This window comes from Hyaena hyaena, unplaced genomic scaffold (genome assembly GCF_003009895.1).
Source record: "Hyaena hyaena isolate Hyena2069 unplaced genomic scaffold, ASM300989v1 scaffold_225, whole genome shotgun sequence".
In the NCBI taxonomy this organism is placed as follows: domain Eukaryota; kingdom Metazoa; phylum Chordata; class Mammalia; order Carnivora; family Hyaenidae; genus Hyaena; species Hyaena hyaena.
Window position 1 is genome coordinate 129,899 of NW_024080857.1, and position 14,187 is coordinate 144,085.

Genomic DNA, 14,187 nt, shown 5'->3' on the forward strand with positions numbered 1-14,187 from the left:
AGTTTGACGCTTAACCAACTGAGCCACCCAGGCACCCCTCTTACACATATTTTTTGATAAGTGTAATTAAAAAAATATATTTATTATCATCTAAGAAACTTTATAAGAACAACCCTCCATTTTCAGAGCCTCTTCAATCTTGCATATTTAACTTTTAGCAAAACAGTTAAATTTCAGGGAAAAAGTTACAGCTAAGAACTTATCTAAAAGATCAGTATCCAAAGTTTTGGAACCAATAAACACTTATTACAGCTTCAAATAATCTATTTCTACTATATTGTACCATGATATAGATGAATCTACACTACTAAGAGATACTTAAAACTGAAAATTATTTAAAAGATAATCAACTGCACTACCACATTATATTATTTTCTCTGAGGTGGTTCTGCCCTCACCATTTCTCCAATTCATTTCCATTTCCTGCCTCATTTACTACAAACATTTTTAGTATTTTTATGCATCTATTTCTAATCCCACCTTTTCATACTTATAATTGGCATAATTTCTTTTTTTTTTTTTTTATTTCTAGGAGAGAGAGAGACAGCACGAGCAGGGGAGGGTCAGAGAGAGAGGGAGTGACAGACTCTGAAACAGGCTCCAGGCTCTGAGCTGGCAGTCAGCGCAGAGCCCGACGCGGGGCTCAAACCCACGAACCGCAAGATCATGATCTGAGCGAAAGTCGGACGCTTAACCGACTAAGCAACCCGGGCGCCCCAAATTGGCATAATTTCTTAAATTGCTGAGATGAAGTAATTTAACATAAGTCTCCTAAAATTTGTTTTAGTTACCTCACATATATTCTGTGTTTACCTATTTGTCTTTCTTCTTCCTTGCATCATAAGGAAATAGCTCTATTCCTTACAGACCAGATAGCTTAGCTTTGACTGAGTCAATAATTTCTTACACACTTGATTTGGGAAACAAAGGCACAAGGAAATGAGAGACAAAATTAAATTTCCTTAACAACCTGCAGCCCACTGACAAATACTTGAGACAGGCAGAGTAAATCATTTCTCCAGGAACACCCAACTGTTTTAATGTTAATGCTTTTCTAGAGGGAAGAACAAACTGAACTTGGCAATAGCTAGGCCTACAGAACCTTATGAGTTTTCTTTAGCATATGGAAATCTTTTTGGAAACTTCTCCTTGCCCTAACTTCCCCCAACTCCCAAGTATATAATCAGTCACTTTTTATAATCCCAAGTCAGCTCTTCGTGCCCAAGGGTCCTGTCCCTGTACTTTAATAAAACCACCTTTTTGCACTGAAGGCATTTCAAGAATTCTTTCTTGGCCATTGGCTCCAAATCCCAACGTTTTCCACATAAACACCCACCTTGCTCCATCAATTACTGTATTCCTTTTTCTTTTCTGTTTTATTAATTTCCTCTTCGCTATTGATCTTCCCACAGCTACCCCCAAATCTAGCCATAAAATGCTCTTATAAAAAACTTTGAGGGGCACCTGGGTGGCTCAATCGGCTGAGGTCTGACTTCATTCAGATCAGGTCATGATCTCCCAGTTAGTGAGTTTGAGCCCCTCGTCGGGCTCTGTGCTGACAGCTAGCTCAAAACCTGGAGCCTGCCTCGGATTCTGTGTCTCGCTCTCTCTCTGACCCTCCCCTGCTCACGCTGTCTCTCTCTCTCTCTAAGAAATAAATAAAACATTTTTAAAAAATTTTAAAAACACAAACAACTTTGGTCCTGGTCACAAGTCCTATCAGATATTCCATTTAAGGAGGGAGAGATTAATATTTATCAAAAGCATAATAACTATGGTTTGTAGCAGATATAATTCTTCAAGATTTATTGATGAGTTAATTAAGGTTTAGAGGGTTAGGTTTAACTGAATTTGCCCAATGTGAAATGTAAATGATAGAATTGGAATTAGATACGATTTTTCCTCACTCCATACTACACTGTTACTTTTATTATTTTTGTAATAGCAATATTGTTCCCTATACTACTACATATCTATATGTAATATGTATATATTATATATATACATACATTATATATATATATATGCCTCATGGTTTTTACAGTCTGACTTCTGCTCCTACCTTTCTTTTTAAATTTTTCTTGGGGTGCTTGGCTGGCTCAGTCAGTTAAGCATCCGACTTCAGCTCAGGTCATGATCACATGGTTCGTGGGTTTGAGCCCAGCAGCAGGCTCTGTGCTGTCAGCTAGCTCAGAGCCTCGAGTCTGTCTTCGAATTCTGTGTCTCCCTCTCTCTCTGATCCTCCCCTGCTCACTCTCTCTCTCTTATTCTCTCTCGGAAATAAATTTTAAAAAAAATTAAAAAAATAAAAATTTCTTGAAGGTGGCAATGGATATGTTTGTCATTAATGCTAGAATTTCTTTCAGCATTTTATAGTCTTTAAAAATTCTGGGAATTATTACGTATGACCTCTTCCTCATTTTTAAGATTATCTATATTCTTGGCATTCATGAACCATATTCTCCTAGTTTATTTCACTCTTTATGACTGACCTTTTCCTGTGCCTTTCTTTCTGCATGCCTCTCCCTCCCCCACCTCCCTTTCTTCAAAGTTCTATCATTTGCTTCTCTATTCTGTAATCTCTCACCTGGACTCATATTATGATATCCCAACTGAGCTATTATAAGGACTGAACTACTGATAATTTTTTTTCTTTTCATTTTTTAAAGGCCAAGACTGAGCCTCTCTGTAGAATATGGTCTGTGTAGTCAGCTAGAAATGAGAGACTCAAAATGAAATAAACCTAATTTTAGAAAAACATATTTTTTGGATAAATGACCACTGGTATTTAAAACTTAAAGAAAAGACAAAAGAATTAAAAACTCACACAAGGTTGATGTGAAAATGTTGGGATTTAGAGAAGTGTCTAGAAAGAATTCTTGAAATGTCTTCAGGACAAAAAGGTAGTTTTTTTTTGTTTGTTTGTTTTGTTTTCTTAAGCACAGGGACAGGACCCTTGGGCAGAAAGTTCTACACCAGGGTTAGGACTGTGGCAATTATATAACTTCAAGTTGGGAGGGGGATGGAGGATAGCAGAAGTCTGTAAGGAATTGTGGAAACAACTATGAGGGGCCTAACCATTGTTAGAAAAGGTTATTCATTACGGTCTAATAAAACCTTAATCATGAGACCATTCAGATGTATATCAGTGGGCCACAGGGTTGGGGGATGATTCCCAACATACAACGTGAAGGGGTAAAAATAAAGGAAGTTTCAAAAAAAATTTTATATGTTAAACAAGACTTACAGGATCCTGGAGGTTGGAATAATATTAAGCTAAGATTGCCTTTTGCCCTTAGCAAAGTGTCAACACTGAGGCAGCCAAGCTCCCAAAGGAAGGTCACTCTGCCTATTTCAGGCAGACATGTATTCCAAATGCAAATCATTCAGTAAATGGATAATTTAGCAAAGAAAAACATAATTTAATGAAACAGTATTAAGTAGCTTAGAGAATTATTGAAATAAGGAATCTGACTTGGAATGTGGGCACAACAGGATGCTCAGTAGCCAGAAAAGCAGCCTAGTTAATCCCAGAAGCAGGGCAGTAAGGAACCTGTCACCCACCACTGCTCTGGCAGTAGGATGTCATTGGTATATCATATAATCATGTAATGTGATCAAAGAACAAGGAAATAAAAGCCTTTAAAAATATAATCCTGGTGAGTGGTGAATGGATATAAGGGGTAGTAAATAAGAACTATGAGATGATTTCATTCTCATATAAAAATGTTTATATTATTTCTGTACTGAATAAGTCATAAAATAATAGGATAAGCAAAGCATATAAGAAATTGAAGGAACTCTAGAAAAAGTGAAAAAAATGTTAAAGGTTATAACTGGAGATGGAAAATGGGCATGGGAAGGTTACAATGAGGAAATATTAATTTTTATTATACAACTGTTTAGATATGTACAAAAATTTCCAAAATTAAAACAAGCAAATTCAAACAAAGAAACCATAACCTATGTTAAGGAACAAAAATTCAACCAAGTAAATTTAAAGTTCTTAATGGTTTTATTCATTTATTCAAGAATTAGACAACATCTCATCTAACAAACAAAAGGGTGCTCAGAAGAGTTGTACAAAATAGTCAGAAATGGGGTGGGACAAGGAAGTTATTAGCAAAAGAAAAGAAAAGAAAAGAAAGGATTGTTTCAAGCAAGTTTACCATCCCTTAGAGAGAAAAGTAAGAGGTCTAATCATGCAGATGTACTCACTGATGCTGATCAGAAAATTCCACACTGATTGTTTTAAAATTTCACTACTCTGAGATGCTCAACTGCAGTTAGGTTAGCTAGTAAGTCTAGATGAGGCTTAACAAAACAATAGTGCCTGTTGTTTCTTTCTAACACCTATAACTGTTTCCATAGTTAACTTTCCTTTCTTTTTTTTTTTCTTTTTCTACTAAACACACCTACTTTCTCTAGCTGCCACTTGTACTTTTCCTTAGAACTGAAAATCATTGGATTGATCTCCTCATTCCCTATTAATATGAAAGAAGGCAATTCTAAACAGTATTTTAGTCTTCTTGTCAATAAATTGTGTATACATCACTTACATACTATCTTATGGTTTCCTAAAGATTTGTTTTACATACACAGTCTGCATGGTATGAAACTGCACTTGTTGATGAAATGCTTCTATCTCATCCTCAAACAGAAATTCCATTCAAGGGAAAAGCACCTTTTGCCATTGGACTGGAGTGATCATATGATTTGTGTTTGTATCAGAGCCTCTTGACTAAATTCTAGAAAACTCTTTAAAACTTAGCAAATCATATACTTACATCTTTAAGAAAAGTTGTAATTATATCTTTACAAAATCAATAAGCTCACTTGCTTCCCTCTATATGTTAATAAATTATCATTTGAGAAGGCATTACATTCAGGTTCTGTCATTCAAACTCCCATCATCCCACATGAGTGCTAAAAATATGTTTCCCATATGGGCAGAGTTGAGCTTAAGGTCAAATTAGATAGATAGTTTTTACCAGAACAGTTGAGTTACAAAGTATACTTGGATATTTAGTCAGTAGTCAAAAAGATATTTGACTAAAATATAAAATTTACTTTGATGAGGTTTTTGGGGTAATATGGGTTCGTGGGATCGAGAACTGATGGCCAAGAAAGAATTCTTGAAGATGTCTTTGGTGTCAAAAGATGATTTTATTAAAGCATGGGGACAGGACCTATGGGCAGGAAGAGCTTCCCCTGACCCTGTGGAGAGACTGATTATATATTTGGGAGTTGGGGGAGGTAAAGTCAAGTAGAAGCTTTCAATGGAATTTTTAAATCCAAAAGAAGACTCATTGGATACTGGAGGCCTAGGTATTTTCAGGCTAAGGTTGTTTTTCCCTCTAGCAAAGTATTAACATTAAGACAGTAGGGAGTTCCTGGAGAAAACTTTCACTCTACCAGCCTTATGTATTTGTCAATAGATCGCAGGTTTTAAAGAAGTTTAATTTTATCTGCCATTTCCTTCTGCCTTTGTTTCCCACATCATTCCTCCTTGAATAATTCTGACCCTTAAAATCTTTGAGGTTGCTGAGGGTTGAAAGTCTTTTCTTCTATAACTTTTTCCTGCTGAATAGGGTCATAGAGATATCCCTATCTTTGGGTAAACATTGGTCAGTTGGGGGAGGTATAGAGGTGTTACAGAAGGCAAAGACAGCCAGGTCAGGGGAAACAGCATATTTAAGCCTCCTAGAGTAGAAAGGATCATCTGTTTGCTAGAAGCAGTGGTGAAGGACTCTTGATACCAGGCAGTGAGACATTGGAAAAGACAACAAAATAAAGGTTACTATTATGAGAAAGAGAAGCCTAACTAAAAAACCTTTGAATAGTTAATTAGAATTTTCTTCCAGTCCTTTACTGTCATTTGAAGAGAAATTTGAGGTCTTCCAGTGGTTCACAGGAATAAGAGGGTGTGTCAGCTGGTGTAGTAGATTCATGTGAGGAAGCAGGAGTACATAATACCACCCAGTAAGGACCCTTCCATTTTGGTGTTAAAACCCCTGCTATATTAGACTCCCAATATTTTAAATAAACCATGTCTCCTGGGATGGATTTCTAGTAACTATCAGATCAGGTTTAGGGAGGCTATGACTTATATATTCATTTAGACATGTATGAATTAACCAAACCTCAAGTGAATAATTTATTAAGGCACTATAGTCTTTTATTCACTGATTCACATGGAAAAGTTTTTTCCATGTACATTTGTTGGGGAATCCATCCCATTTTCCACTTGTTAAACAATCATATGTCCATGGGGTCCTATAACTATCCCCACAGAATAACAGGCAAGAACATTGTCTATATCTGTGCTATTATGACACTTTCTCTGAAGTTTATCTCAAATTGTCCAGTGTAGGCAAACAACAGACATTTAAAGACAATTAGAACTAGAATTTAACATCCATAAACGTACACTATTGAAACAAACTTTCTCTCTAAAAACCCTCATTCCAAAGATAGCTAACTCAAGACTAATTTGTAAAATGAGCCATTTTAACATACTTGGCCAAATTATTTACATAAGCTCAGCAAGAGTAATGATTGATCATATAGATCTTTTAAAGTTTGCTTTGTTGAAATTTTTCATTAGGAACCTCTAGAATGAAATTTTAGTGGCTTCACTAGGCCAGAAGTCAAGCCAAGTACTTGCCATGAGACATGCCTACAATACCTGTAGATTTGGGTAAATTCCTCTTCATGAGGTTCCCAAGATATCCTGAGGTTCCTGCACCTTCCAAGAAGTGACATTCTTTACTTACTTAGTAAGGATTCTGGGAACTTTGTACGCAAGGTATTAGGCCAACATTTCCAAAGGGCTTTCTGGCTTCATATTTCATAGTCCTTCTTAGTTCCTTAAAGCTATATGGTCATATCTGAGTCTGTGCATCCCTCTCAAATATGACATTCCAGTCAAAGCCTTGGTAAAATAACCAATGTTTCTAATTATGTCAATGAGAGATTCTCATTGAATTTATGCACATAACTAATTGCTAAGGAAGAAAGAACACTCTCTGAAAGTTTGTGAATTTCAGAGATTTCAGGTAAAAAGAAAAGTTACATGCTTTAATTTGTTTACAAATGAACACTTTAATCTTTTTATTGTATCTAATGGATATCTTGAGGAAGTTTTCTTAATCTGGAAGAGCAAACATTAGAGAACCAGCAATATTTCCAACAAGTCACAAAACAATGACAAAAATATTCAAAAATGATTAACAAGATTTAAAAAAGATTAGAGATTTGATGAGATCTTTAGTATAATGCAATTGACTAGGAATTTCAGTTATTTCTGTGGATATAACACATTAATAATCAGAATATCAAATGATGTCCTTATACCAAAATATGTCAAAATTTTAGGAATTGCATATAATCTCTAGAATAGTCATAGCACTTACCCATGCAATACAACCTAAGCTTTGTCATTATTTGACAGTGCTTCCCGAGTTACTTAAAATACCAAATAAATAAGCCTCATTGGTCAGAAAGACTTCCTTATCAATTTAAATTCTGGCAAGTTTGTTAAAATCCTCAGAAAGTTGTAAAACACAAAGCATGTTTACCATCAGATCCAAGTATCCTTAGCTTCTATGCAATATCAAAAGCAGATAAACCTTATATTTAGTAATAAATGCTTTAGCACCCCATCCTATTTAGAAAAGGCCTGGATGTGGAACAAATTCAATCCCAATTATCATGCAAGTAAAACTTTAAAATTTCGGGTTACCAAAGACTTTGAAAGCTATCTTAACCATTACCCACAAACACTTTGAGACTGAATTAACCCATCATTTTAACTTATCTTTTTGCTAACAAGTTGCAATAGAAACAATACAAGCTTACTTCACTAGCCTACTTGACTTTCAACAAAACTGGATAGAGTAAGATAGATAGACAAGTTATCTTAAACCAACAAATTTAAATTAGCTTAAACACCAAATATGTTTCACCTGCATCCAGTTAAAAGACAATCTGTTCTCCATTGTCAGTTTTTACCTGAGATACCAGTAGGGACATCTGAAGTGGGAAGTCCAAGGGGATGTTCTTCATTCCTATACCTGAGGGTGGGAGGAGAAGCCAATGGTGCCAGAGGAGGCATGGAGGATGGTATAGAATCAGTTATGCAGGCTGCACCCTAGGATGTGCAGAAACAGGAGGAGGCAGAAGAAGTGAGATGCCACCATCAGTAGAGAAAGAGGGTTCCCAGTTCTACATTTCTACATCTTATAAGTTTGGACAGAGGAGCAGATACCATGTTTTTTGGGTTTCCCCCCCCCCCCACCAACAAGTGGAAATGTGCAGTTTATGTCAAATCATAGAAGACAGGGAATTTCCCCCCAAATAAAGGGAGTTATGGACAGGAAATGTCCCCAAAACAAAGTGAGTTTTGGAAACTGCTCTGTTTGGGAATATTCCTTAAAATTCCCATTCTGGGGTAGACTAAACATAGTTGGCTCCAATTAGAACCATTATCTGTAAAGTGAATGAGGAAGAAACCCTCAGAGCCTCTGTCTTTTAGGAGGAGGAACAGAGAGACAGAGTCAACATCCCTTTAATTAGAGATGGCCTGTGTTTCCTCCAGTGACCTGGATTTACTTGGAAGAGGCCTATTTACACATCCAGTATGTCAGGAGAGAGTTTACTATCCAAATGTATTTGGGCAAACACATTCTACAAGAGACCTTTTGGTCTGGGTTCTAATTTAGAGCTGTGAAAGCCTGGACCAAGGGTACCTCCATCTGTTTCCTACAGAAGAGATCTAACTGCTAGATCCTACTAAGGCCATGCAGTGTTCAAGATCACTCCTTTTCCAAATTTTGCAATCTGAATTGTTTCCAGGAAGTTAAAAGGCATCCCAAGGGAGAGTCTTTGGAGACCGAAGAGAAGCTCCCATCCTTCTCCAAGAGAAAGAAAGAGAGAAGGCCACCTAAAACCCACCATTTTTAACCCATGGAAAACACTGGAAAAGTTTTATAAAATTACCCAATTCTATAGTTTTAGTTAGTAGAGGATATTGACGGAAAACAGTAAAGATAGAAATCCGTCATAATCTAAACGACATTCCAATACATATAGTCTTTACCACCAGCTTCCTAGGAAACGGTCCCTGGCTGGGTTTTAATTCAATCAGATACTGGTTTCAGTCAGTTCCTAGTGGAGGTCTCATGGCCAGAAGTGGCTAGACCGGGTATGTAAAGGGGATCATGTAAGACCAATGAAGAGGAAACTTCACACTGGAGTCTTAAGATTGGCAACCGTGCTGGTCATTTAGGGGGCTGTCCCTTGACCAAGACAGAAATAAAGAGAAGGCATCAGGTTTCTGGATCTTATTACCATTCCAGACAAGTAGGCCAGCCAAAAGGCAGGCTTTCTCCTCCCCATAGAGTATCCACGGACTAGAGATTTACAGCCTGAGCAGTCAACATGAAAGTGTTCCAGTAAGACCATACTTTTTGAAAAGCCCCTGAAATAAGAGTAAAGAAAGGAAAGAGTACTCACTAAGTTTGCACCAGCTCAGAGTCCAGATGAAATGATTCATAGCCTTGCGTTCAGGTACCAAATAAATAATGAGGTTTTGGGGGGTGATGGGGAGGTTCATGGGTCCAGAGCTAATGGCTAAAAAATAATTCTTGAAGATGTCTTTGGTGCAAAATGGTAATTTTATTAAAACATGAGGACAGGACCTGTGGGCAGATAGAGCTACCCCCACCCGACCCTGTGGGGAGACTGGTTATATATTTGGGAGTTGGGGGAGGTGAAGTTTCCAATGGGATTTTCATATGCTAAAGAAGACTCACAGGATACTAGAGGCCTAGTTATTTTCAAGCTAAGGTTGTTTTTACCTCTAGCAAAGCATTAACATTAAGGCAGTAGGGAGTTCCTGGAGAAACATTTTACTCTGCCTGCCTCAAGTATTTGTCAATGGACTGCAGTTATAAGGAAATTTAATTTTATCTACCATTTCCTTCTGCCTTTGTTTCCCATATCATCTTCGACATTTGTAAAATGAATTTCTTGAAGAAGATAGAACATTCACAAGTTAGAAGTAGCAGTCCATTTGGACAAATCCACATAGTACAGATTAGATTATCCACATTGAAGAAACTTTCAAGATAGAGATTATGACATCACAAATGCACAATCAGATGTATTTTCACTGTTCTCTGTATTTTCTCTTGCTGTTTTCTCTTTATAGGAGACTCTTCTTCCTCTCTGGCAAGCTCTCACCTGTTTCTTCAAAACAGTTTGAATGTCATTTTACCTGTGAAGCCTACCTCTGACAAAATGTGTTTTATGTCCTCTGATTCCTTAGCCCTTTGTTTCATATCACCTTCTGAATTTTCACATTTTAGTATAAGGTAGATCAATGATAAGTACATAGAAATTGATGTGTGTGTGTGTGTATCAGCGTAACTATGATGTGGGAAATAAAGACAGAAGGAAATGGAAAATAAAATTAAATTTCCTTATAACCTGCAGCCCATTGACAAATACATGAGGCAAGCAGAGCAAAACATTTCTCCAGGAACTCCTTACTGTGTTAATGCTAATGCTTTGCTAGAGGGAAAGACAATATTAGCTTGACAATAGCTAGGCCTTCAGTATCCTGTGAGTCTTCTTTGGCTATGAAAATCCCATTGGGAACTACCCCTTGACTTAACCTCCCCCAACTCCATAGTATATAACCAGTCTTTCCTCATGGTCCCCTGGGCAGCTATTCCTGCCCATGGGTCCTGTCCCTGTGCGTTAATAAAATCACCTTTTTGCACCACAGATGTCTTCAAGAGTTCTTTCTTGGCCATTGGCTCTGGACCCCATGAGCCCCAGTATCACTCCCAAAAACTCATCAACTGGACTACGCTGCCTGAAAGACAGAAATTATGCCTTATTCATTTATATATTCCTAGTTCTTGGCATAAAAAAATTTCACATATCAGATTTAATAATTGTCAAATTAAATTAAATTAAAAGTAATTTGATTAGGGTGATATTTTGGTTCCATCATATTATAAGGAAATCATTTAGAGATATTATGTAGTTAACATTAAATATATGTTAATCTTAGTACATGTAATAAGTAATGAGAGTATTTTGAAATGACAGGATGTCATGATAAAAACAACAGATATTTTATCAGTTTGACTGATTTTTCTCTTTAGTAAGCACAGTACTTTGGTCTGATTTATCACCATTTCTACATTAATCATGAAAATACTTTTGTAAATCTTGATCTAGTTTAAAGCATGTGGATATCCATTATCTTATTTCATTAAATTGGTTTGATATCCACAACAAGATTGTGTGATGTTTGAGCAAACATTATTTTCCCAGTATATAAATCTAAAATCAAATAGCTTTCCCAAAGTTGCAGAATGAACTAGTGGGCAAAATCAGATCTGTTTATCTCCCACTCTGTGCTCTCTGTACTTTATCATTCTGCTTTTCTCTGATTTGTAATTTGACCAAAGAGCATTTGCTCTTGATATAGTTTCTCAATAAGTTTTCCTCATTTTTTAAATACTTTCATGGGAATAGTCCTTGGGCAAGTTTCAGCCTACAGTAATATTCAATTTATTAGGAAATTTTAAATATTTTTAAATTTTTTTTAAATTTATTTTTGAGAGAGATAGAGACAGCATGAGCAGGGGAGGGTCAGAGAGAGAGGGAGACACAGAGTCTGAAGCAGGTTCCAGGCTCTGAGCTGACTGTCAGCACAGAGCCTGACGTGGGGCTAGAACCCACGAACCGCGAGATCATGACCTGAGCCGAAGTCAGACGCTTACCAACTGAGCCACCCAGGCGCCCCCATTAGACAATTTTAAATCCTATTTAAGTCATAAACCCCTTTTGATATGCTTACATTTCTTTATAACATTGCATTTGTTTCCCTAGTGCTGATTCCCTACTAGAGAATCCTAGTAGCAGGATTCTCACACAGAGGGATTCAACACTGAGGCCTTTCTTTCGAGGAAGCAGCTTTATTGGCGCTAGCATGGACTCAGTGGGCCAAGACCCAAAAGGCTGAGCCCTGAGCGCCACAGGGTGTAACCTTTTATACAATTTTTACTTCTTTGTCTCCCATACATGGTAGCATACAAATGTACAGTCTGATTGGGCAGTCTATGTTACAGGGTCATGAGGAATGTCACATACAGACATACAGTCTGATTAGACATATTCCAAGTTTGTTAGAAATCTCATGGACAGACTCTAACCCAGAATAATTAGATAGAAATCCTTGGGGTTTGGGGCTGCCTGTGTGGCTCACTTGGTTAAATGCCTGATTCTTGATTTGGGCTTAGGTCATGATCTCACAATTTGTGAGATTGAGCCCTACATGCGGCTCTGTGCTGACAGTGCCTGCTTGGAATTCTCTCTCTCCCTCTCTCTCTGCCCCTCCCCCATCAAAATAAAGAAATAAACATTTTTTTTAAATCCTTGAAGTTTACCTAGGCATCTGTCATTTTAATGTTTCCAATGAATCCAATGTACTTCTAAGTTTGAGAATCAATGCAAAGATATTGTCCTCTTCGCTTTAATTATTTACTACTATTTGAGGATTTCATAATAAAGTGTATAATCTGCTGTATAATAAATAGACATTTTAGCAAAAACAGTTATAAGTATGACATGGACAGATCCCTTTATACATGCTCTTTTCTTAAGAAAACTACAATTATCTTTTTGCCCATTGAGCTGCAGTCAGTAAATTGTCCATTGTCTGGATATATGCTTCCTTCAAGAGCTAGCTCTTTCTGTCTTCCCATCTCCATAGCACTCTGTGAAACATTGCTAATGCAGAAGTGCAGACTAATTAATTAGCTCATTTGTACCCACAACCCTGAAAGCTGCCACCCCATTTACCTTTTGCACTCCTTACCCAGGCTGAGCAGTCATTCTATGTATAATGTGTCTTGAGAAATGCTGCAGCTAATGGTGTCCACATCCAGCACTCACCATGCTAAATTATGCTGCCATTCCACACTATCATTCTTCTGCATCTCGAGGAGATCCATTTATTAAAACAGATCTCTATGTAGCACATACCAATTATTTTTGCAAAGGACAAACTGGAAATAGGTCCCATAATTGCATGCTAGTCAAGCAGTCAAGTCTATACACAAAATCACTCACTCTCTTATTACCTCTTTTACTTTTGTGTATAATTCTGCTGTTGACTAGAGGTCTTGTCTTATGCTTGATTTTCTTTTTAATTCATTAATAACTGTACACTTTCAGTGCAAATATCCTAAAACCTTAGAAATTGCTTAAGATGTTTCCATACCTCATGCTTGCTTGCCTAACTGAGAGTTAATGTAGGAAAGTCATTACTGGGACAATGAACATCAGGCCCAAATTATGTTGCTAATTAGCAGATTCAGATGCTGGTAAGAAAGTTTTTTCTTTACTACTGCAGTGACTGGGAGGGAATTAGAGCAGTTATTCTCAACAGAATCACTTTTTTTTATTATTATTATTATTCTTACTCACTATTAGTCTGTCTTCATTGGTTCTCTATGTTCCTATTTTATGTATAGCCAATTAATTTTATCTGATACATATAGATTCTACAAGTTAAAGCTCTGACTTTTAAATAAACTATGTTGACTTATATTATTTTATTTCCAGTTTTCCTTCTGATACTGCCCTATGGTCATCATATATGCTCTATATTTTATAATGTCCACCTTTTTTTTTTTTCTGTGTTCATTCCTCCTACCTCATCCCCTCCCCACCTCCCAGCCCAGTTCTATCTGTTACACTTTGAGACTTATTTTTAAGATTTATTTTTTTAATGTTTATTTATTTTTGAGAAAGAGAGACAGACAGAAAGTGAGAGAGAGAGAGAGAGAGAGAGAGAGAGAGAGAGAGAGAGAATGAGCAGGGGAAGGCAGAGAGAGAGAGAGGGAGACAGATTCCAAAGCAGGCTCCAGGCTTTGAGCTGTCCATACAGAACCTGACACTGGGCTTGAATTCATGAAACATGAGATCAAGACCTGAGAAAAGTTGGATGCTTAACCAACTGAGCCATCCAGGCACCCCCGAGACCTTTGAAAGGAAACTATTGCCTCACTCTAAGTCAAGTCAAAAGAGACATGGCTTTTCTGCTCAAAGTAGAAAGCCTCCCAAGTACTTGCAGTTATAGAGACAAAAGCTAATCATTGAATC

At 37.0% G+C, this 14,187-nt stretch overlaps 1 pseudogene; it reads right to left on the bottom strand.

Annotated features, from left to right (window-relative positions):
- The window catches only part of LOC120239106, a 31,102-nt pseudogene extending 18,083 nt beyond the window's left edge, over window positions 1–13,019 (bottom strand).
- Window positions 13,020–14,187: the final 1,168 nt, after the last annotated feature.